A 21,782-nucleotide genomic window follows, 5' to 3' on the forward strand; every position below is an offset into this window, starting at 1 on the left:
TTGGTTGCGGTTACTTTCACCCTGCGAGCGGGTGAGTTACAGGTACTTTGAGTTAAGCCACCCTTCGCTGTGTTTCATAAGAACAGGATTGTCCTTCGAGTTTGTCCTTCCTTTCTTCCGAAGGTGGTTTCAGAATTTCATTTGGGCCAGAAGGTTGTTCTTCCGGCATTCTATCCTCATCCGTATCCTGGTAAGGAAGAGGAGAGGCTCCATAGGCTTGATCCTAGGAGAGCGTTGAGCTTTTATATTTTACCCATGTCCCGGGTCACAGTGGACGATCAACTCTTCATTGGTTACGCTGGAAAGCGTTTGGGACAAGCTGTGATGAAACGGACTTTGTCTCATTGGATTATTTTGGCAATCTCCGAGTGTTACCGCTTGGCGGGTAAGGACCCACCGGTTGGCTTGCGGGCCCATTCTACCAGGGGCATGGCTGCATCTACTGCCATACAGAGGGGTGTTCCTATTCGTAACATCTGTGATGCAGCCACCTGGGCTTCTGTACATACTTTTGTACGTCACTACTCCCTCGATTCCATCCGAGAACAGGATCTGGCCTTTGGCAAGGCAGTCCTTTATTCCGCGATTTGATTGGGCATGCTAAATTTGTGTTCTAAATTCTTTTCCCACCTCCTTGCTTTGGTAGTGCTTTGGGAGTCTGTCAAAGATATGGAATACGTCAGAAGACCCAATCCCCTCGAAGAACAAGTTACTCTCTTACCTGGCAACATTCTTTCGATGGGATGGTCTGACGACGTATTCCATATCGCTCCCTCCCTACCTTCCCCGCTGCAGGATTTCTTATGCGATTGCAGCTTACGTTTCCACAAGGCCTTGTGTGTCTGACTGGCAGAAGACTGGTGGCACACGTTCTGGGGGGAAAAAACTACAACTGAGGCTACGGGCGTCGTGCGTCCTACTTATCACATCGGGGGACGTCGGCTGTCGGAGGAGGTCCTCTGGGAAGGCGCATCGACGTAGGACGCAGACGCCAAATTTTTTTATCCAAAGCAGCACAGCTGTGGTGATTACTGTCAAAGATATGGAATACGTCATCGGACCATCCCATCGAAAGAACGTTACCAGGTAAGAGAGTAACTTGTTCTTCTAAGGTGTCGGCCCTTCTTTTCTCCCTCGTGTGTGTGGCTCACTTTCTCTCTCTCGCTCCCTCGCGCCCGCTCTGCCTCTGCAGGGTGAGGAGAAGGGAGTGCACAGGCCCAGCTCACCAGAGCAGTCTTGCTTGCCCACCGTCCCACCCCTAAACCCCCAATAATAATTGAAAAGTCAGTAAACTGGTCATGGTTGGTTTTCATCTAAACAACATAGCTTAGCTGATATGATGTACTAAACTATTTTGACCTTCACATGCACTCGGCAAGAAGTTAGAGTGGAAGCATTTTTTCTGTGAACGGTCTTGGCTCCTGACAAGTTCCACCTTTTTCTGTAATAAGGCTGCAGTGCTTTGCGGTGAGCAGTTGTGCAATGTTTTTGAGGAGCCCCTGCAGAAGGTCTCAATGACCGTATCAAGCAAGATTCCCGACGTTTGAGAAAAGTGGGCCGAATGTCTTTTAGTAAACAGTTTTTACATCATTTTTTTTTACTCGACAGCGATTGAATTGCGAGTGTGTTATTGAACTATAGGAGACCATGTAAAGTCCCGGCTCCAAGGGCAGAGCCCCTGACCGCCCAGGCACAACCCAAGCCCTGCCTTCTGTGCCTGGATAACCGTCCACTGCAGCAAGGGCTCAGCTTAATGGGTTTTGGAGAGGCGTGAAGAGGGCCAGGGCCGAGAACTCTGCTTGAAATATGTCTTTCATTGGGAAGGATTCAAGCAGACTTTCAGAAATCCTGCCAGGCGCAGCAGCAAGACAGAGTGAGGGCCACTACATCGGGCGTGGCGATGCTATTGTGATGTACACCGCACACTGCTGCCATGTGCATGATCTCCAGCCTTCTGGCGGATCTGAAAAGGAAGCAGGGCTGGGAGGGCTCAGTTTGTGGCATTGGGAGGGGAAAAGGCAAGAGAGCTTGGATGTGCTGTTAGCTGTTGGTAGGTGCAGCTTGGAAACACCGGCCATTAAGGACATGGCATTTGTGAGTTACTGCCAGATTAAAAGTCAAAATGAAGTTTTATAATATATATGATTGCCATTTGGGCCACGCTCAAAGGCATCTGGACTGCAGTAGGAAGTCTGTTGCTGTACATTCATAGACAGGTTGTAGCAATTAGCTGCTGGTGAAGCATGTGGTTTCAGTGTTTGCACCCTTTTGATTTGTGTCAGGCGAAGGTCGAGACCGGAATACATGCAACCAGGCTTGATGTTTTACAACTGCCCTTTGACAATCTGCCTGGGCGAATCTGCCCTGTTAGGAAGGAAGATATTGTGAGCCAGTGCACGTGCTTGGTGGCAAGCTAATCTTCCCAAAACGTGCCTGTTGAGGCAGGGAGACCTTGCCGGGGCCAATACGGGCACAGATCCTAATGATCCCACTGATGGTGGTCCTAGGATGCAAGACCACGAGAAGCCCAAGACGCGATGAGCCACAATGAGGCTAAAATATACCGGGGGTGTTTGTGGTTTTGTGCATAAGGGATGTGAACTGGGTGTTCAGGCTCGACTGCCCCTTTTGGGGTGGGACCAACTAGAATGATTTTCATATGGTCATTCCCACAGGCTGAAAAACAATCATCTGGACTGTTGTTCAACACGATTGTCAGTGTTATGTTGCATTATGTTAATGTGATTTATACTGAACACCACTGGCAGTTCATTACTCCAGGCACTCAGTGGTTAAGATTCATTCATAACCAGCTCTCGACGCGCTATCCCCCTGAGGCTGCATCTATGGCAGTATCTCCATAGGGTTAAAGAAGCCTTGCCAACCCTGCCGTTATGCATATAAAGCTGCATGCATTTGCAAAAGTTGGGTACTAATTATGCATTTGCGCGATATCAATGTCACCTGGCCTAGGTAGATCGTCTGTCTTCCCTCTGTTCCCTCTTACCTTGGCTCAGCGTGCCTTGAAACACTTGTGTATTAGGTGCGTTATAAATGCCATATCATATTTCTTGGCTATTCTGTGTATGGTGTGCACTTCAGCATCCCTAAAATTATATTATTAAACATGAAATAATACTTTATTTCAAAATTGGTTATCTTATGCACAGAAATAATCAATGGTCTTATTAAAAATTGCAAAATGTGTTCCTGTTTATACAACAAAAACATTGCATTGTAGTTTGGCCGCTATTATAGTTCAGCCTGGATGATATGAACAATGGAGTTCTCATAATTTTTTTTTTTTTCAAAGAGACATCAAGAGACAAGCACTTTCTAAAGGTTGATACCCTGCAGCCTGTAAGTTTGGACTTTGGAGAAGGTGTCTGTTGCACGCTTTCCCCTCTGCAGTTGAGTTGCCCAATTTATCATATGTATCTAATGCTTTCTTACCAGTTGAGAGTATCTCCTTCCCTGCAATCTATTTCTTAGTGCTGAATCTTCAGAGTCGGGCCCCGCCCCCCTCCCGAGTGACTACTATGCAGTGATTAATTCCCCGTTAAAGACTCCAGGGGCTAGGTGGTCGCAGACAACGTTTTCTTGCGATGTCCCCCCGCCTATACTGTCCAAATGCAAGAGCTTTCTAAAACCCCCGCAATCAACAAAACTGAAAGTTTGCGATTGCACAAAGGAGAATTGCAGGTCATAATTCACAATTAGAGTTATTGATAAAGTGATATGTTATGATAGTTTATTTATATAGCGCCTATACACAATGTGTTTCAAAGTGCTTAAATACAATGCAACACACATTTTGGGGTCTGATGAAAAAAATAAGGGCTTGCACCACTATCAAAAAGGCTGTGACCCAGTTCCAAAAACTCGGGAGTGATGTTGGGAGACTTTTTGGTGAGCTGGAAAGATTTCATAGGCCGCTGATGGTCATCCCTGTAAGCACATGTGAAGCGAAGAGGAGTTTGTACTCTCCGTCGCCTAAAAACATGGTTGCGCTCCACAATGACACAATCTCGTTTGAACAGCGTTGCTGTTTGCCATGTGCATCAAAGTCGCCTTGATCAGGTGTCTTTAAAAAAGATTATCCAGCAATTTATTCAAGGAAATGAACGCTGTCAAGCTACATTTTGGACACTTACTATTTCCGAAAATGGCATCTTCAACCAGGGTTCAGTCTTGGGTGAGCTTCAGTTTTCCCTCTTTACGATTCCTCCATATCTTGCTTTCGCTCCTCTTCCTTCCTGGCCCTTAAACATTGGCATGCACTCCTCTCCTTCACTGTCGCTCCTTTCTCATCTCAAAACACATTTGCTTGCTTGCTGATTTGGTCGTTTCATTTATTTCCAATTTAATTGTACAGTTTCTTTTACTTGTTAAACACTTGCATTTGCTGCTCTATACATCAAATAAAATTCAAATAATCAGGGATGCACTCTATTTGTGTAAACTGTCGCTACATCTAAATAAATCAAATAAAAGATGTTGCAAGTAAATAATGAATTCCGAATAAGTAACCTATTGCGCTGTTCTTGCAGGCATCCATTTTATATTATGTCTATATGCTTGTTTGTCAGTGCCCTGGTGGCAATAATCAAACACCAACTCCCTTCAGCCTGCTTTCAGACCCTCTTTAGGTAGAGGGGGAGCAGGCTTTTTTTACTGTTGTCAAAGCAGTGAATTCTAAAGACCAACTGTGGTGTTATACATTTCAGAAGACTGGCGTGTCTTTAGATTTTAATTTTAAAGGTACCCATCAGTCTTATGAAAGTTATAACCGAGCGTGTTGGCAATGTACACTGGTCATGTAGTACTTTAGTCTTATCCCTCAGTGCCAACGTCTGCCCACTATACCCTATCCCTTTTTTTCAATTGTCATGATGTCCCCCGCCCCCAACATTTTCAGCAAAGGTACTCCACTGCTGTACACCCATTTGCACATACTACAGACTACAATGCTGGAGTGCATGCACGACGATGATCATTGTGCTTAAGGAGCTTTTGGGCATGTGCCTCTTGCATTGAATTTGCAAAATTGCGCTTGCAGCTAGCTATGGCTGTGCATGCTCTGCCTCCAACCCTAGCACAGTCGTCTAGCAGCAAAGGAGAGGTATTTCAGGAGGATTTAGAAAAGAGCAAGAGGCAGGGGGAGGGGGGCAAGCTGCTCCCCTATCCTCTTCACTAGCTGCATTAGTGATGTCTATCTCTCTCACCTGCCTTGGACTAGGCCACCTTCCTGTGTGGATTTGGCAGCTTTGGAATCTGTGTAGCTGCTCTCTGCTGGCTCTGGGATTTTCCGAATTGTAATTGGTTATTTATAATGTGCTTAATACCCAGAGGTTTCTAAGCGTGCAGGCGAGTGCATTGCACCTGAGCTATCCCCCCATGACAAATCGGCACTCCAGTAGCCATTGGTTGCTTTGACTTTCCTGCCTCATTTGTCAGCTGCGCTGTTCCTCATAGAGCCACAATCTCCCCGATACTTTTCAGCCTGTACCCCAGGCACTGTCTGACTGTCTGAACTGCTGCATTCTTTCTGTACTGGAACAAATGATTGCCAGAGTCCTGCCCATCTTCATGGAGATACCACCTGCTCCCTGGGCATGACCGCATACAGCGGCTGGCTGGGTAAAAAAAGGTTAAAGTTAATGCCATAAAGCTTAGATTCTTCCTACCGGATCCACGTAGATCAAACCCTACTTTTTGGCCCTCGTCTATTGGAACCGTCCCAAGCCCTCGGGCAAAGTGGTTCCTCTAGTTGTCAAGATTGCATGGATCCCTGAGGTATACGCATTTGGCTTCTGTTTTGGGCCTTAGAAAAGCTCATGAAGCATTCAAACATTTCTCCTTTTGCAGTTGAGTGCAACTAGCAAATGCCTTTTATCGGGGACTGGATTTTGTAACCCTGGCTCACCAAATATTTATTAGTGAGTCTCGAGTGCGCTTGTAAAAACTTTTCATGAACTCCCTATGGGCACCCATGACCCCCATGCTACGACAACTGCACTGTCTGCCAGTCCCTGATGGCATAACATTTAAAGACATACCTCTCAACTCACATGCTTTTGGCAGGTGTCGCCCTACTGGGAAAGTGTTCACTCACCTGCCATGCCCCTCATCTGTCCATTAACTTCACTGGATTCTCACTAGCCCAAAACAAAACGGTATGTTTTCACATGCCCCTTGGACTTGAAAGGTTGATGTTAAAGGGGAATTTCTTTCAGAAATGTTATTGGTTCAATGACTAGGACATGTATTTTTAGCATATTTCAATTGATGCATAAAATAATACGTATGCGTTTTTTTAACTTCGATTTTTCTCACATATACATATGCGAAACTCATGCGATGGAAGATGCCATCTTGTTCTAATCTTATCTGTTGATCCATTGCCCCAAGTTCTTAAGACCCACCCCTAAAACTGACAGCATTAGAAGCTTACACCATTTGTCAAAACACCAGTGCACATCTTGTGTCCCCTATCCACAAACCATCCAAGGCTGATCCTGCTTAGCTTCATGGGGTGGCAGGAGAGGTTGGAAAGCCGAATACAATCAGTGCATCACTCTAGTGCCCTGAATGCTACTTATCATTTTTGTCGACACTGCCCCATGAAGCTAAGCAGAATCTCCCTTGGTTGGTTTGCAGATGGGAGACCTTGTGTTAATATATGTATTTTTTATTATGGACAACATTTTTAAATCGTTACATTTTTCATTGAACTTACTGAAACCTGCACGCTGCCCAGGCTCTAACCAGTCAGCTAGTGGGTCTCTGGAGCTAGCCGTGATAAAATTAAATTGAAACTTATAAACACAATCCATGTACAGCAATCATTAGGATTGATATTTCCCCAGAAGTGTCCCATCCGCAAACCAACCCGAGGATGAGCTTGCTTACATAAACAGTTGGCAAATGGTTACTAGCATTCATGGTGCTAGGATTGTATTTGGCTTTACAGCCTGGATGGGCTCGACCCTGCCGCCCCGTGAAGCCAGATGAGAGATTGTTGGGGATATACCAAGCTTGGTGATTGCAGCACATGGATTGTGTTTACACATTTTAATTTAATTTGATCACGGCTAGCTTGAGAGACGCACTAGCTGGCTGGTTAAAGCGTGGGTTTACCAGGGCGGTGTGCAAGTTTTAGTAAGTTCAATCAAAATAGCTATGATTTAAAAATGCTGGGCATAATAAATAATATATTAACATTCCTCCCTTCCGCTTCACGTGTCGGGGTCTGCAAATCTGCAAATGATTAGTAGCATTCAGGGTGATTGTATTCAGCTTTATAGCCTGAATGGGCTTCACCCTTCTGCCCTGTGAATCTAAGCAGGCTCAGCCTTGGGTGGTTTGTGGATGGGAGACCTGAGATGTGCACTGGTGTTGTGACAGGAGGTGTAAGCTTTGGGTTTAAGCTTCTAATGTCAGCTTTAGGGGCGGTTTTATAATTTACTGCTACAAGGGCACTTGAAAGTCGTATGAGTTTGGCATGTGTAAATGTGAGCGCATCAAAGGTAGGAAACATAATACATTCTTTTCTGATCGATCGAAATATGCTAAAAAAATGCATACCCTCTCCATTGGGCCAAAACAATTTTTTGGAGAATTTCTCCTTTCAAGCATTCCGTATGGATTCATAATGCTCGGTATACGCGCGGGTCCACATTTATCATTCACATATTTTCGAAGTATATGCCCGGCTGATCACTTTTTTTGCAAATCTCAATCTCCTAGCCTAAGGCGCACTGACAATTGGGCCAAAACCGTCTGATCCAAATTGCTCGCCACTGTGTGTGAATCTAAATGAGGACTGATTAGAAAGAAAAACAATATTAGTTTTCCCGTGACCGTTTTTATTGGAAGCAATACAAGTCCCAAAACATTATTTCGAATAGTTTTCTTTTCAGGCACAGACTGCCGGCCATTGAACGGTTATCCGATGTCCAATAGTCCATGGGACAGGCTGGGTTTAGGAATGTTTCTCCAGTACAATACAAAGGGGGGGTGGTATGCTGCAATCACTGGTGCCTCATTGAACGAGAATGAAAGATCCCCCATGTGTTCCGTTTGATGGCTACTGTGTACAGCGCTATCTTGAGGTGGGCCGAGAACTTGAAACGAGGAAGTGAGTTAAGCCGTCTACCAATGACCTGTTCACACTGTCTTCACAATGAGCCGCCCCTCCCTGGTCGCTCCCCACGCCTCCTTCAGAATGAATACACTTCACTTCTTGAACTCTTGTCCTCTGGGCAGGATTTATCGCGTGTGTTTATTATTCATGTCGGTGAGATATACAGCACGCCCTTTGGTTTAATGGCATGGCCACCATGCTGAAGGCTTTGACCTCTATCTCCTGGTCCCCTCTTTTCCTGCTTTCTCGCATTTTATGCGAACTGAAGCCAAGCGAAACCACCCAAACATGTATATGTAAACGAACCTTTCACGCAAACGTTTTTGGGCAGTTAAGTAAATGTGTAAGCGTCAAACTGATATATGTATTTTATGCGCAAGTACCCGTGCTCTTATGAACATAGATAATTAGGGTCTTCTGGTAGTCGAGACATTTATCCCACGTTCCTGAACTAATCAGAAAATACTTCTAAAACGGTATCCAGTACAAATCACCCCTGCCAAATAACGCATACTGAAAACGTTCCTAAAATAACTAAACTTAAAGTGAGCAACGATCCATTAATACGGTTTTACTTGAGCAAACGATTCATTTTACCATCTACCTTCAGTTAATGTGAAAGAACACTGAAAGTGAAAGCACACTGATCACCCCATCATACAGCTGCCATGGTAACCCAGAGGATGCCCAAGAGGAATACAGGGTGATTTCAAGAGGCAGGGCATGGGAAGGCAAGCAGAAAGTGTAATACTTTTATCTATGAGGAGCCACTGAGTCTTCAGTGCTCTTCTGAACTTCCTAATGTAGAGTTGCAGGTGAGCGCGTCATCTCTATCTCCCGCCCCCTCACCTCTGTCATACTGGAACAGCAGAAGAGCTCTATGTGGAACACCAGGTATTATCCCAATACCACATAGAGTGTATGAGAGTTGATATGCACTCAGACAACCGTGTTGAATGTAGTCTCGCACTAAAAAGGTGGAAGGATGTCAGCATACACCATTGGATATCATAGAGCCGTAAGTGAAATCTGACAAGAGTGGTGACGTCATGAAGGAAAGTTACTGAGACATCCTGAAAGGATATGCAAATGCTTAAAGAATAACAATGTAATTGAAGTAAAAAGAGAAACATGTATTCGAATATGAAGAACTCCTATGTGCAAAGAAGGTAAAGTAACCTGTTGACTAGTAAGTGTGTATAGCAAAAGCGCAAGCTGGATGAGACATCTAGAATCTTCATGCAGAAGAAAATATAATGTGGCTGGGGCGGCTATGATGGAGAGATGAATGTCGGACTCAAGTTGAAATCAATGAAGCTACCTCAGACAGACCAGGGCTGCAGGGTCAGGAGACACTGGAAGAACAGCTTTGTGTGAGGAAGAAAGAGGCGTCTACTTGCCTGGGATCAAGGATGCTACTTCAAGGAATACTTGAAAGGCACAGGGGGAGCTGGAAGGATAAGCCAGGTCTGTAAGACTCTCTTTGATTAAGGAAAGAGGAAAACATCTGCAAGAGCCAAGTATTGGACAATTAAAGATGTGAAAAGCCTGTGCAAGGTGGAGTGAGCAAGTCTCTAGAGGCCAAGAGGAGTAATGACACCCAGCACAATTGAATCAAATAGCAGTAAATAGAAGGTCGAAATTGACATATTTGTGGTCTCCTCACATGTGATTCAGAAGTCAAAAAACAAAGGCTATGCATTAATCTCCAGATGAAAATAATAATGTGCCTACACTCCCTTAAATGTCACAGGACAGGCTGCAAGGTCAACTACAAAGGGCCGGACCGATGAGAGCTGATGGACTAATTGGTAAAGTGGGGAGTAGTCTGACATTACTCTCGGCATATGGGTTCCATTTTGCTTACATGCTGCCGAGGAGCCAAAAGTCCACAGTTGGTCAAACATTCCAACCAATAGGAGGGTCTATGAAGCAACATGCTGTACAGTGTTGCATAGGCCAATCTACCGCCTTTATTCTGCTACAATATGTATTTGGAGGTGGTTCAAGACGTGCCCACCAGAGAAGGGGCATCCAGTCATATTGTTGATATTTAAATTATGTATAGGAATATATGTTCCCTTAACCAATACCTCCCTTGAATAGGTTTTTACAGTTTGCCACGTAGGATGACATCATAGATGACGCGTATCGAAGTGTAAAACCCTTTGTATAACCAAACTTGGTTGCGAGTGTGTGGACTATAGCTTGTTCTTTGCCAGATTTTCCTACTTTATTTTATGCTGGTAATATAGTAGTAGTTTGGCATATTCTTTGAGTCTGTCTGGTTATCTGCGTCCGAGATCATTATTGGTAATGCCATCTAGCACACAAAAAGCTTCAATGTACTAGAGCACAATATGGTCAGATTTGTTGAGGTACAGAGGTTGTGGAAGGTAGCACCAGGTCTAGTAACAATGCTAATAGTGATTTTTTCCCCCAAAACAAATCCACTTCAGCTGGTGGTTAGCTGGACTGATTTTGGAATCCATCCTTCGGCAACTGATATTCTAGTAGTCTCGTACCAGTCATCCTTTTGTATCCCCAGGGAGGGTGCACACAAACGATAGTTTTTTGGCGGATGAGAGCACATTGAAGTGTGTGGATGGTTTAGGGCAGGGGTCTGTAACCAGCTCACCAGATGTTTTGGACTACAACTCACCCAAGCCAACATAGTCACTAGTGAGGTCCATCAGAGTCCTAGTCCAAAACATGTGGCAAGCAGCAGAGCGCTTGTGAGTTGAGTGGTAGGGTAGAGGCTGAACACTTTTGTTGGGTAGAAGAGTCTAGCTGTGGAAACGTGTGCGTCACACCCCAAAAAGCTTGATATTATTAGGTTGTTTAGTCAAATGCTCATGTAGGATCTTCATGAGCAGGCTGGTGTGGGCTGTTTTCGCTGAACCGAAGATATACTGGACTGTAAAGAGCTGTATAAACTCCAGTTTTAGCAGGGAGTACTGCATAAAGATCATTGCAGTAGGTGAACCAAAGCGTTTCAACTGCAAAAACCAGTGCGACATCGGGAGAAAAGGGAGGGTGTCTCCTATGAGTCCCATTTGGCAAAATGCTGACCTTTCATGCTGAAAGTGAATGCAGCTAAAGAGTGCTTCAGTATCAAAAGTAACCCCAAGTTATGTACTTCTGGCTTGGGTACAGGATTTGGTTTTAAGGAAGTTGGCCACGAGAACATTAGAGCCCCTATCTGCAGGTTCCAAAAAAATCACCATTTCTGCCAACTCTCTTCTTCAACCTCCACATTGAAGACACTGCACTTGACCTTCCCCCCCCCCTATTTTTCCAAATACTTGTTTATTGTCCTGGGAATACCCATAAACCCACCCTCCCTCGCCGGCCTGTGGGAGGTCCCTAAAATTCTGTCCTATGCTCACCTCCCCTTCACCTTCTAAACCTCCTCGCTGTTAGGTGGTGATGTTGTTGGGATTTCTCCCATGCACCACTACCACTTGCATGCTCTCCAGGCGCCCACTGGGCAAGCATCTCCTCCCTTTGCTTCTCCGATCTATTTCGTGCAGGTGATCCCCTAAACCAACATTACAAGTGTATGTCTTTAAAAGTCTATCCATTAGAGGATGGCTCTTCATTGATTGTCTCGTGATCCCCTTCTCTGAGACCAAATTCATCTACCTCTTAGCGTATCATGCTCCTCTCCCTCTTTCCTTCCCTCTCACCTTTCTCACGCTTCTTTTTCTCCATTCACAAAGGACTGAAAAAATGAGGGGTTCCACGTGTACTAAAACTCCACCAATTCATAACGTCAAATGACAACCACTACGTTAAATCTACAAATTCCTCTTCTCACCTATTACTCCACTAAAACTCTTACCTCCAGCCTGACCCTCAGTCAACTCATTCTGTGATGCCCTTCTCCTGGGCCACCCTATCTATTAATTCAACCTCATCCCGAAAAGATTCTCCTCTTTGTAGCTCTCACTCGGTACACCTCCCCTTGACACGTTGGCTGACCAGCTCCTTGCTGGTGTTATGTTATTAGGATCCATGTTAGCATGATCTCCATGCACTCTGGTAGATCACAAAATAACTACTGCCTGTAACCGACTCGCTCAGAGGATTCTTTTCTGAAATGGGATCTACCCCTGAGAAACGTATATTCCCCCATCCCCCATCAAAATAACTTCATTTTCCTCCCATTTTAAATCCTCCACCATCTGGAATTGTTGAATGTAGACCTCCTTTCCTTACATGAAGGGTTTTACATAAGTCCTGTTGGTGAGGGGCAGTGTCTTTATTCAAATACTGTAAAACCACCCCATTCAAGGGTTTAGCTCTATCAGAATACATCCTCCCACTTGAAGTAGAAGGGACTCTGTATCACTGTGGGAGATGGAAGCAAAGGTTGTAGCAAATAAATAAGGGGGAAATAGAAAGAGGGGGAAAAGCAGGAAATAGAAAGAGGACTGAGAGAAGTAGAGTGCAAAATAAACAAGAAATAGCAGGGACTGTTCTCCAAAAAGGGTTAAAATAAAGAGAGGCCAAGTGAGGAGGTAAGGCAAAGCAATGATGAAGCGAAGGAGGGGCAGGGTGAGAAATGAGGACAGGCTTATTTGCTTTCCTTTTATCTTTCCGTCCTCTGCTTCTTCCCCTCTTTCCAGATACTCTGGTCGTCTGCCTTTCCCACTTCTCCTAATTATCTTCACACCGCCCCTGCTCTTTCTCCAATGTCTCCCAATGTTTTCCTCTTTCCCTACATGTTAAATATTCCTTTCTTCATTTCATCTTCATCTTCTTGTTTTCTGACCTAGTTTCCCAACCTTTCATCTTTTATTGCCATTGTTTACTTCATACCTTTCCACTTTCTTTTTCTTCCCTGGTTGAATTAATCTTTTATTGCCATTGTTTACTTCATACCTTTTCCACCTTCTTTTTCTTCCCTGGTTGAATGAATCTTGTATTGCCATTGTTTACTTCATACCTTTTCCACCTTCTTTTTCTTCCCTGGTTGAATTAATCTTGTATTGCCATTGTTTACTTCATACCTTTTCCACCTTCTTTTTCTTCCCTGGTTGAATGAATCTTTTATTGCCATTGTTTACTTCATACCTTTTCCACCTTCTTTTTCTTCCGTGGTTGAATGAATCCTGTATTGCCATTGTTTACTTCATACCTTTTCCACGTTCTTGTTCTTCCCTTGTTGAGTTTCCTCCCTTTTACCGCCTACTATACTACTTGTATATGTTAGTAATGTAATCTGTGCTTCTAGCGGCCTCGGGCTTCATTCAAGCAGCTTCAGGGTTCTTTAGGTCACAGCAGAGTGACACAAGCATCGATAATTCGTGGTGGAAATGTATTAAATGTTCCCTTGTAACTTTGCATATGATGGCTTAAGAGCTAAGAAACTAAAGTATTTACATTCCATCACTACTCCCAGTGTGAGCGCTTTGATATTCACTACCATTAAGCGGACGCGAGCAAAGGAAACATTGCACTTTGCAGGTGGGATTCAAACCCAGCTATTCAAGGAAGTGAACACCATTATATACATCTACATACTTGGGAATGGTAAAAGTCATGTGATTATGAGATATGCCCAGTTTTGAAAAAGGCTCAGTGTGAGCCGAAACCCGTGTCAATAAAAAGGGCTCTCCCACGGGAGATTTATGATTTAAATCTACATTTAAGTCTTTCAATCACTAAACCTTGAAATTTGCAACTGAAGGCAAACAAGTGTGGCACAGTCATTGTGTGAAAACCTCAGAAAACTCCAGTAACACCTCAGAGGCGGGGTGCGGGGTAATGGTTCCTCCAAATCTGTTTTCACACAGATGCAACACCAGCAAACTGCTTATTTAAGAGGTTGCAAGGCACACGAGGATGACCCCCAAAAAGTACCCCACTTCTAATTGCTTTGATATTAATGGTCTCATTGGGATATAGTGGTTCATTTGAATGCATTAGAAATATATGAGAGTCCGTTTTACATTTGTTTAATAAAAAAACTGTTTTGTCATCACAAGTTCAAAATCAATTTCGCCCATTTTACCTGGTGTACAAATCTAGCCAATTAAGCTGCGGCTTGCGCCACTTGACATTTCAGGAAAGGGGATTGCAAATAACATATTTTGATGCATGGTGCTCTTGTGTGAAGTATTTACAAAATGACATCCTTAAATATATTTTCATATGTTTTTACTTTAGGTTGAGGCCTTCCGCCCTGAGGTTGCTGAAGATACATGCTCACAAACCCTGTGTGAAAGGTAAGCCCTGCAAAGGTCTTTTTTTGGTGTATACCTTAGCAGCTATTGCCATGATAGACAATGATGCACACATCAGAACTACATATTTTAAACCGTTGTCGAGATGTCCCAGGGGAATATTGGGTGCCTGGCGTCCCTGGAATTTATATTTTCTCTTCTGGGGAGATGGCTGTTTCTCAAAGGGGAGGTCTGATTTGGATACATATTGTACAACTTTAATGGGAAGAAGCTATACTGATATGTTGTCCTTATCTTAACATGTGAGTCAATTCTCATAGTTATCCCCCTCCAGGGGGAGTGTTTGTTCTGATACTCTTCCCCTTTCAATGGGTGCAGGTGGTATTTGTATACTGAGGTTTAGAGTATATTCTGAGACAGTCTCCCCCTTCAAGGGAAAGAACTGTTTCTAATGCAAAGTATTATCTTTTAAAGGGGAAGAGTTTGTTTTGATGCAGAGCTGTCCCCTTTAAGGGCAGAGGTTTTGGTCTGATACCGCCCCTCCATTAAGGGAGTTGGTTGTATTTCCCCCTTTCAAGGGAGGTTTTATTTTAGTTACGGTCTCCCGCTTCCAATTGGAGAATCTTCTATAATAGAACATTTCCCTCTTCACGGGGGTGGGGGCTTTACAATATGAGAATGCAAAGACTCCCCTTTACTGACTGGACTTGTGTAAAACACACTATTAAAAGAAGGCCAGATGGGAGATGATTTAGGGAATAGTTGGAACAACCAAAATGTTAACAACTTTTTATTACAACTTGCAGATTTATAATTTGTTTTGTGATTATGCTGGCCAATAGATCCTTCCAATGATACATCCATTAGAATTTGATTTTAGGAAACCAAAATGTCTCATGTATGCTACAGGGGTTATTCTTCAGCTACGCTTGTAAGAAGGTATGTCCTCTACAGTCCATTGCACAGCTCGGTGGGATAAGTATTCATCAACTAAGCCCGTTTGCCTACAATCCAGTTTCAAATTCCAGCATTCGGTGACTCTATATTACCATCATTCTGAGGGAGTAAGTCACCAATAATGCCTTTTCCTATAGAACAATTATCAAGAGGCGGTGCTTATGCGGAGTGCTTCAGGGAATCCCTGACTGTCCATAGAGTTCAGAAATAAAGTTCCAAAAATAGAAGCAGTAGGGAAGACTTTCATAAATGCTACATTGTTTAAAATATAATCTTTAGAATATGATCCTCAAATAGTTTCTTAATGCTGTTGAGTGTTTTTACACAGATGGATCAGGCCCCTTATGCCCATTCCACGTGCTTTTATTTACTACTGTCCTCCTGTTGTATTTCGAGGCTTAAAAAGCGTGTGTTCAAAGGATTATACCTGGCACCTTAGCAAACCATGGACTCCGTTTTCTTATCACTGAGGCAATTGCACCTCTAATATTAGGTACAGAAGTATGTTGATGCCTAAATTGAGTGACTTCTTTAAAATGTTTTGGACATAAAATGTAATGCTTTCCTTGCCCAAAAATGAAATGAAGAATTGTTTTTTGCTCACATAATGTAAACATCACATAACTAAATGTATCTTTTGAAAATAGATTGCACATGTTTTACGAACCCAATCATTCAATTTAATAGCAATATCACATACAAACTTTTAGGTTAGCAAGGCTACTATTAGCGGAATCTTAAATGGAAAGTTTAGATTTAACTTGAAATTGTTGTAGATTACGAAAACATGCATGTCCGTCTTCCGCACTGCTTAAGAGTGTATGAAGAGTTTGAGCCGCGTGCATGCCTGAGAAAAAAAGGCACTACGGCAAGTGCCATCATTGGTTATGCTGTTGCTAGACTTTTCTTAAGGTCTAGTGTCGGCACTAACCTTCTGTAGCTGTAGCGGCATGTACAACCTTAAGTATTTGACTTATTTAAAAAGGTCAGTAGTTTTGTAGTTCCGCAGGTTCAAGTACTTGTCTAGGAAATTTTACACAGTTGATGACCTAAGTCGATTTGGTAATTTTGTAACACACATTTTTTATTCATGCATGTCTGTATACTACATTATTTTTGAGGTATTTTCATACAATGTGCTGACACGCTTTCACTAGACACTACACATTCAGAAAACACCACACTAGAAAAGTTGGGATCACGATCTAGTAGATGAGACACATTGATTCTAAATTCATTGTATTGGTGAAGGCTAAACGGAAAAGTGAATACGTCATCCGTATCTTCCAGTTACCTAGTATATATGTGTATATGTGTGTTAGCCTTCATTCTGATGTGGAACAACTCATCAATACTAATGTATGCTTTAATAATATATGCATTTTAGAAATTGATGGTTCTTGGAAATTCCTGCAATAGAGAAATGTACACATTATTTGTATCGGTTAAGGTTCAGATTTGGTAATGGTCATAGCGTGCGTTTGGAGGTTCATGGACACTGGGACTGGATTAAGAGTTGCCCACCTTGTACAGGATGTTTGTCTTAGGATCTGTTCACTTTAGTAAGATCATTTGTAAGAGGCTCATGTAAACAGGGTTTCAATGAGGTGTAAACTCTATGCAGAGATATTGTGGAACGTATTCAGGTAATTAGAAAATCCGAGAATGCAACGTAGTTTCCCTTGGTCAAGCACGGGAAGATAACTGCAATTGAAGAAGAAAATGGGAATGGTGGTACCAGTCTGTTGTGCTGGTTTTGGTGTTGGGGTATTTCAAGAGAAAGAATAGAGGGAAATAAGGTGCAGTCCCTTAGTGGCATTCATAAAATCTTGCGTTTTAAGTGCTCATTGCTGTTAGTACGTGCCCAGAGGAGTTGCTTTGTCTGGGGGTGGGAGGGTTCCAAAAGCAAAGTGCTGGTGAGAGAAATGGTGCATGACAGCGAAAGCCAGCCATTGCGATGAAGGACGGACCAATAGTGAGGTGACACCGGAAGTGTGCCAATGTGTATAAGAGGAGTGCTGACTGTTACAGGACGACAGGAATGTGCATAGAGGATGCTGTTGGTGAGATGAAGGGTGTGAAAGCCCTGGCTTTTTAAATTTTTATTAAATACAATTATGTGGGTAATTCCATCTCTAAAAGGGAAATCTGCTAATCAGATTCTGCTGTCAGAAGCTGCATGCCAAAAGCATAGTGTGTACGGTACGACGTCCTTTCATCGCCTGCCTTTTCATCCCCAGGCTTTTCAAAGTGCACATTCTATCGGATGTGCTCATCAAAATTTTTAGGGGGCGTGGGAAAGGGCATATAAGGGTTTGGGTGGGTGGTCAATGACAAAAAAGTGTGGGAGGGGAGTTCGGGGGGTACCCCCCAAAAAAGAAAAATGAGCACATTCAATGGAATGTGCACATTAAAAAGCCTGGGGATGAAAAGGCAGGAGATGAAATGACATGGATCCGTGTGTACTTGTGCCCTGCTGCGTCAGTGTCCTGATTCGCAGTTCCGGCTCTTAATGGCACAGAACAGGTATGCAGGTCACAGTTGCCCAGTTTATGGCTGCTGTGACATCAAAGTCTCTGCAGATCAAGTGCTGCATTTAAAATGTGCACCCTGCTTCCAAAAACTGCATAACTCTGAAGATCCTGTCCTGGTAGCCAGCTAAACAGTAAAAATAAGCCATACCTGAGTTCTGGTATGGTGGCCAGCATCTCAGTTTTCCCAGCTACATTACATTGACGTTGCAAATGTCAGCCCTGTAGGTCCAGTTCAGCTGTGGAAGGGTTATGTGTATTCCCCCAGACAGACTAGACCCTGTGCTACTGGCAGGAATATAGCCTGGTGGGATTGCCTCTCGTTGTTCCTTTTGTAAGGGCAGATAACATCCTTCTACCAGGGACATCCACTCCACAGGACACTGGCCTGGGAACAGGAATTAAAGGGCACATCCATTCACAAAGAGCCAGGCCTCACACCAGGGACCTACGTTTCTAAAGGACTTTGTTTTCTATTGAGAAGGAAAGGTGCAGGGTTAGTGTAGCCAGGGAGAGTACTGTAAAGTTTGGGGAGAATTATGCCATTTTGTTTCTCTACCACCTTTTCTTTCCTGTCTTCTCCAATTCCTGAAGCACTAAGTAGTTTGGGTGTGATGTCAGAAGGGCAAAGTCAACTCATTTCAAGAGCAGGGATTGGACCCCTAAAGCGGACTAGCTTTGGTCCAGTCCCCTGTGGGCCACACCACTACTTCTTGAAGCATGTCTGGATCATCCATTAAGAAGGTTCTGTTGGACCCTGCTGGGAGAGCAGTCCTTTCCAGAGTCCTCCAGTTGTGAGGTGAAGGCACGTTATCCAAAGTAGAGGCAAGCACTGTCCCCTAAGCATTGTGGGTGATCACCTGCTGGAACAGGACCTGCCTCTCAGCAAGCCTCAGCGGTACCCAGAACCTCACTGCTTTAGAGGACCCCTGCATTTGTGTGCCAACCCCTCCTGTGTTGGGGAGCCCGAGAACAAGGATCCATCTTGTCCCAGAGTCCCTGGATTGGGACTCGCAGCACCCTGAGAGCAGAGACAGTCCAGATCTTTGTTTTTTCGTTGTCGGACTGCTTGGAGCATGTTTCAAGAACTGTTTAGCTGAACCAGCAGGACCCTTGGTTGCTGCCATTGCTATCTCCTGATCTTTGCACAGATCCAAGAAGTCTAGAAGTCTGCAGTTTTTGGTGCTATTGACTGCTAACTGCCATGTGGTCCATTTTTGGGCCCTAGAGACAGGTTTGGTCCTTTTAATCCCTGTTTGCAACTCGAAGAAATATCCTTTTGAACATCTTTGGTTGCCTTTCTGCCCTTGTCTCCTCACCCAGTGCTGCATCTATTCTATCTGTGCATATTCTGGTTAGTATTGCACATGGTGTCTCATTAAAGTAGATTGTTTTTATAGAACCGTCATTGGACATTCCTTTATTTTGGACTGTTATACTTTGCTGTTTGGGTGTCTGCCAAACCACATTCATACCCCTCTTAAAAGTATAGCCTTCCCATGTCCCCTTTATCATAAAATATTGAAGGCAGGATATATCTCAACTGTGCCTGCTTTACCTTTATGATTGTATTGGCTCTTGTGAGGGCTTAGTGCGCTTTTTAGCACTTACTCATGTACTCCCTCTGGGCAGAAGTCAATTTTGCAGTCATTGATGTCATTTGGGGGTTGTCAGGGGTTGCAACTGCGACCCCTGTGGTCTCCCTTGCTACATCTGTGGTCTCCCTTGCTACCCCTGTGGTCTCCCTTACTACCCCTAAAAAAATAATAATAAATAAATAAAGTAAAACAATGTATTTTTTTTGTGTTTTTTTTTTACATTTAGGCTCATGTTCTGTGGTCAGCAGCATGTGGCTCTTTCTTTCTGGAGTGGCTGGCTTTCTGATAACTATAGCCGGTAAGATAGCTCAGTGGGTTGAGCACTGGCTGCTGCAATGTGTGTGGTGTGTGTGTGATCTGCAGGTTTGACTCCAAGCAAGGCCAACTCAGCCTTTCATCCTGCTGAGGTCGATAAATGAGTACCAACACAGGTTGGTTGATTTTGTATGAATATTTGTTCTACATGAAGCGCTTAAGCAGAAGTGCTATATAATATTAACGCATCATATCGTTTGGCCTTGGACGTCTGCTTGCATTCACATTAATTAGATAATATGGTTAATATACCATTGATATTAACAATACATATGGTGATCCATGCTTGTATGAAATGCGTATCACTTTAGAATGATATTGTAACCATATTTTTCGTAGTGTACTTGTAAACAATGCTATGTGTTGTCACTTCCTGTTTGGTCAAGGGGTGAAAGGTCGTGTTCAGTTGCTTCCTGTGATGTCACTTCAGGGTGGGGTAAAATCACATCTCTTCCTGTGATGTCCTCAGAGGTCAAGGGTCGTGTGATGTCACTTCCGCTATCCCTGGCATTTTTGTGAAATTACATCCCTGGTCCCAGTTTGGGACCGCAGATCCCAGGAATGGAAGGCTGATGGCAAAGGAACAGGACAAGCGTCGAGTGAGGAGAGAGACCGTGGCAGGCTGGCAGCGGAACGGCATGAGCCACACTAAGTGGGAAGGCCTTCATCTTGCCCAATGAGGGACTGCAAAACTCCTGCTGTGGGTGTTAATGACTTGTTCTGGCCTAATTTCTGTTTTCTTCTGATTCTCTGTTAGTAGGGCCTTTGGTCAGTCATCTATATAAAATGCATTATTTGTGCCTTTATTCAAATTTCTCAAGTTACTTGTTTAGCTGCTGCTTGTTCACTCTGCATCTAGAGCAGCAGTATTCAAACAGTGGGGCGCGACCCCCCAGGGGTCCACGGGTGCATCCCTGGGGGGCCCTGAAAGCTCAGCATGAAATTTAAAAAAAATATATATATTTTTTTTAGATTGGAAGAAATGGGCAGGGGTGGATCACATGGTCGGGCTGAAACTGTCTCAGGCAACAATGAAAAAGTGGCCCGCAGTTGTAAATGGATATTCATTCCTTTAGTCACAGACTGGGCCTCATTACAACTATGGCGGTACGGTAACAACGGTGCCGGTAAACTACCGGCAACGTTGCTACCGTACTGCCATAGTAAGGGTTGTGCTCGGGGGTGCCTGCCAGCACAGCTCGTCGGATGCACCGTTATTAACGCTGCAGCTGCATCCGAGCTCCCGATTCATATTGAGCCCTATGGGGCTCAAATGAGAATGGGGATCTACCGGTACCGGCACCCACGAAAGGGCAATTATCAGGTCCACGGTAATTGCCCATTCCCGGGTGCCGGACCCGGATGCAACTCCAGCGGCAGCCGTGCCTGTTTTACCGGCACAGCTACAGCCAGAGTTGTAATGAGGTCCACTGTTTCAATAGTACCCAAGGGGGTGCTTTGTGTTAAAATGTAAGTAAATTGTGATATATTCAGCAACAATGGTCAAAATTACTAACTGCATAGTTAAGTAACTCATCAAACTGGTCCACATTGGCCAAAATGGTGGCCCATTTTGACTGGCCAAACTAGCATTTTACATTTTTGGTACAGGCATTGCGGCTCAAGCCATAATGGCGAGGGGGCGCCCACCTAGTGGCCCCTCGCCCAATATGGAGGAGCTAAGGAGCCAGCCCAGTGAAACAGTGAGCACTCCCTCGGCTGCTTTTTTCAGCTGATGGAGTGCCCCTGGGCTGGCTGAACTGTCAAAGGGAAACACAGTTTCCCTTTGACAGTTCAGTTTAGTTCCCCAGCCGCACATGCTCACTGAGCCATGCAAGTGCTGGGGCGTTTTGCTTCGCCAGTATTGTTAGCTCATTGGAAATGCTGGCTGGGGCACTGGATGTCTGTATGTCCGAGTGGGGAAGTCCTACGCCCCCTCGCACATACGGACAGAGCAGCCTGGAGCAGGGCGTTTCAGCACCCACACGCAGGCCAATGCAGAAGGTACGTTTATGTTCATTGTTTTTATTTAAACATGTGTATG

The 21,782-nt window shown here is 44.1% G+C and overlaps 1 protein-coding gene across 2 annotated transcripts in view; it reads left to right on the plus strand.

Annotated features, from left to right (window-relative positions):
• Positions 1 to 21,782, plus strand: part of MYLK (myosin light chain kinase) — a 1,914,870-nt gene that overhangs the window by 263,646 nt on the left and 1,629,442 nt on the right. For both annotated transcript variants that reach the window (XM_069616671.1, XM_069616673.1), the window contains exon 2: positions 14,321 to 14,379. The gene's annotated coding sequence lies outside the window, so the exon portion shown is untranslated. The remainder of the gene's footprint in view (positions 1 to 14,320; positions 14,380 to 21,782) is intronic.

Source organism: Ambystoma mexicanum, chromosome 9, assembly GCF_040938575.1.
Source record: "Ambystoma mexicanum isolate Mex_15411 chromosome 9, UKY_AmexF1_1, whole genome shotgun sequence".
In the NCBI taxonomy this organism is placed as follows: domain Eukaryota; kingdom Metazoa; phylum Chordata; class Amphibia; order Caudata; family Ambystomatidae; genus Ambystoma; species Ambystoma mexicanum.